At 55.8% G+C, this 3,935-nt stretch overlaps 1 pseudogene; it reads left to right on the forward strand.

The window, feature by feature from the left end:
• The first annotated feature begins 263 nt into the window (after positions 1-263).
• On the forward strand, positions 264-1,212 carry LOC132229113 (large ribosomal subunit protein eL29-like; annotated as a pseudogene).
• The last annotated feature ends 2,723 nt before the right edge of the window (positions 1,213-3,935 follow it).

The raw sequence follows: 3,935 nt of genomic DNA on the forward strand, positions 1-3,935 counted from the left end.
CCATTAACCGCTGGCATCCAACACTTCCTCCCGGATCCTCTTCTCCCTCCATCTCATTCTCTCTCCCTGGGGGATCTCACCCACACCCACAGAGATGCTGATGACTCCCAGGTGTGTACCTTTAGCCCAGGGTATCACCACCGGAGCAGCTGGCCCTCCAAGGGGCATTCAGCGATGTGGGGAGGCATTTGTGGTTGTCACAAGAGAGGGCTGCTACTGACACCTAGTGGACAGAGGCCTGGGCTGCTGCTAAACATCCCACGATGCACAAGGCAGGTCCCCACAACACAGAATCCCGGCCTCAAGTGTCTCTGATGTCAAGGTTAAGGGCCTCGTTCTCACCTGGCTTCTCCCTGAGCCCCAGGTGGGTACACCCAACTGTTTGTACCACATCTCCACTCGGATCTCTCAGACATCCCTCAAGCTCAACTTGTGCCAGTCCAACACGTGATCTCCCCACCTGATCCTCTAACAGTCCACCTCAGCCGCACCCTGCTGCCTGAGCCACACAACCTGGGAGTCCCCCGGGACACCCCCCTTCCCTCTCCCCCTCTCCCTGCCTCAATATCCGTCCATCACCAGGGACTGCCCATTTCCTCTCCTCAGCGTCTTTCCAACACCCTACTGCAGGTGCCACCGTCTCTGGCCTAGGCTTCCATAAACATGTCCCGTCTGGCTCTCTTCTGGTCCCTGGCGCTTCAGGAGCCGCAGGCTTCGGTGCAGAGATGGGCAAGTCCGAGACCACACCACGCACGACCAGTGGCAAAAATGGCACAGAAACGGCATCCAGAAACCCCGGTCGCAAAGATACGAATCTCTTAAGGGGGTAGACCCCAAATTCCTAAGGAACATGCGCTGTGCCAAGAAGCACAACAAGAAGGGCCCGAAGAAGATGCAGGCCAACAACGCCAAGGCCATGAGCGCACGCGCTGAGGCCATCAAGGCCCTGGCCAAGCCCAAGGAGCCCAGGCCCAATATCCCAAAGGGCTGCAGCCGCAAACTCAGTCGACTTCCCTGCATCGCTCACCCCAAGCTTGGGAAACGTGCTCGCGCCCGCATCGCCAAGGGGCTCAGGCTCTGCCGGCCAAAGGCCAAGGCCCAGGCGGAAACCAAGCCCCAGGCTGCGGGTGCGGCTGCAGCTCAGGCTCCCAAAGGTGCCCAGCCCCCCAGGAAGGCTCCACAGTAGAGGCCTCTGTCTGCCGACGTGAGGACGTGAGGACGGAAGGACTGGTGGGGCCCCTGGGCTGCTGTCTGCGTGGCGCTGGTGCCCTCCTGTGCTGTTTGTACAAACAAACCTGCGGCAGGGGAAAAAAAGTGTCCTGTCTGGTCTCCCAGTATTGTCTCTGGGTTCTCCCGACCCCTGCTAATCTTTTCACCTCACAGCAGCCAGAGTGGGCCCCATCCAAACGCAGATCTGATCGGGACATCTTGTTTGAAACACGGGTGGCTCCCCACTGCTCTCGGGATCAAGACCCCAACCTCACACAGCCTGCAAGGCCCTTCTGGTCCCCCACCCCCCTGCACTCCAGCCACTATGGCCCGATTTCTGTTTCTTCGATTCCTTCCCACCCCAGAGCCTTTGCACATGCGGTTCCCTCTTCTTCCTGCCTCTGCCTCACCCAGTTCGATCTTTTCATCCTTTAGATCTCATGTCAGAGGTCACCTCCTCAGGGAGACCCTACATGGCCCTGGAGTCTGGGTCAAATTCCATGATTAACCCTCTCAAAGAGAGGGTCTCTCTCCTGCAGGAAACTTAGTTCGGCTTGTAATTTCCTTACTGGTCCATGCGATGCCTGAGGAATGTCTGTCTCTCTACTTGACTAAGTGCCCACTGAGCAGGAACACATTTGTGCTGCAGGCCAGGCACCTGGAGAGGTCAATACAATATTCAAAGAACAGAACAGTAAAACCCTATCTTCCCATCTGGCCACACAACGAATTGCCTGGAGAAGAAGCATCGGAGTCATGACCTATTCTTCCCCCGCCCCCGCCCCCACCCCCGAAAGGCATTGCTCTCATTCCTTCCTTATGGCACAAGTCATCCCTGCTTGTTGTGAAAAAGCAGAAAACACAAACAAAAGGAGGAAAAAACAATCCTACTGCACATACCATTATGCAAACTCCTCTTCACCTTGAACAATAGGACGGGAGTCAGCACCTTGTTTCGGGCAATATTGTTTCTCCCGTAAAACCTCCCATTCTGTGCAAAGGGCATGCTCCTTTCTCAGTAGGCCTGCTGCCTCAGACGCCTGGGACGCTCTTTAAAGGACGGCTTTCAGGCTCCACACCCAGGAGGTCCTGACGTGGGAAGACTTGTGTGGATCCCAGGGATTGCTCCTTTTAAACTTCCCCTGGAGATTCTGACGGGCCTGCCGGGGTCAGCAACCACCGATGGAACCAAATCCTCTTTTCTTGGCCACAGGGGAGCATCAGCATTTGGTTACTTCAGGTTGTGCGGCAATGTGCGTCCTATGCCTGCCTTAGCAAACGTCCTCTGTTTCAGATAGAGGGTGGCCTCCCACACGCGTAGGCGGGCTGGGCCAGGCTGCCAGTGGCTGTGAGTTTTCAGCCCCCTGGCCCCAGTTGGAGCCCCTCTCCTGAGCTAAGTCAGTATGGACTTGACCTGGAAGTGAGGAGGCACAGGGGCTGGAGAAGCATGAGTTTCATCTCGCTGTGCCCTTTTGAATGGTTTGATTTGGGGATGACTGGCATGTATTACTTTGGCAATTTAAAAAAAAAAAAAGAAGAAGAAGAAGAGCTAATAGGGTTCTTTGGAAATGTCAACTGGGCTTTCAGCCAGATCTCATTTTCCGATCTCCAGACCCTGCTCTCCAGCTGCTTACTTGCCATTCCCTCCTCAGTGGTTGAACAGACGTTGCAAAACTAACCCGCATGAAAAGTCACAGACCCAGCTCTCTTCTCCCCTCTCAAGGCTGCTTCCCCCGCCTCATCCAGCTCAGTCCATGGCCCCTCTGTTCACCCAGCTGCTGGGAACTGAAGCAGGGACCCCAGCGCCCTCTCCTCACCCCCCAGCCATCTCCCCAAGTCCCGCGATTCTGTCCAAATTCCAGTCGGGAATGGTCCACTTCTCTCCGTCTCCGACCACCATCGCTCCCCTGGATGTCTGCATCTCACCCCAAACAAGCCATTCTCCCTGCAGCAGCCACAGTGGTCTTCCAAGACCTAAGTTAGACCAAGACTCAACCCAACTCAGGACACTGATAACTCCCTGTTATACGCTGGATGGAATCCAAATCTTAAAGGAAGCCCAGCAGCCCATAGGTCCGCCCCACCCACCTCTGCCACCTCACCCCCTCTGGGCTCGGACAGCGCTGGCTCCTTGTGACTCCATGAGCAGACCTTCACCTAAATGCCTTCACCCGTGTCTGGAACATTCTTCTCACCAAGCCTCACTTCCCCTTGCTCTCGCCTTGGATGCCCTTTTCCGGAGGGGGCTCCCTGGACCTAACCTAGGGTAGAGGCCCCTCCATCCCCTCTCCCAGCAGCTCGTCCTTCCTCATAAACCTCAGCTGCCCTTTGTAAGGATACGTTTGGGTATGGGATGGCCAGCTGGTGATGGCTTCGCTCTTGGGTCATTAGCTCCCCGAGAGTAGAGACAGATGTGGCTGTTTATTCCCTGTGAACCCAGCACAGCCCAGCACCTGACACACAGTAGGTGCTCAGTTCCTATTCACTAAAGGGGGTCAAAGGAGCAGAGACAAGAAAGACCAGCAAGTCAGTGCGGCTCTGGGATGTCACCCAGGCCTGTGGACCCTGGTAAAGTGCTCCCTCATCATCCTGAGCTGCCCATCATCTGCACTCACCATAACTCTGAAAGGAGAGGGACTTTCTCCTCATGTCACAGGTGGTACTCAGAGGTCATGTGACTTACCCAAAGTCACAGGGTTAGAGAGAACACTGGATCCACACCCTGG

Source organism: Myotis daubentonii, chromosome 3 (assembly GCF_963259705.1).
Source record: "Myotis daubentonii chromosome 3, mMyoDau2.1, whole genome shotgun sequence".
NCBI lineage: Eukaryota > Metazoa > Chordata > Mammalia > Chiroptera > Vespertilionidae > Myotis > Myotis daubentonii.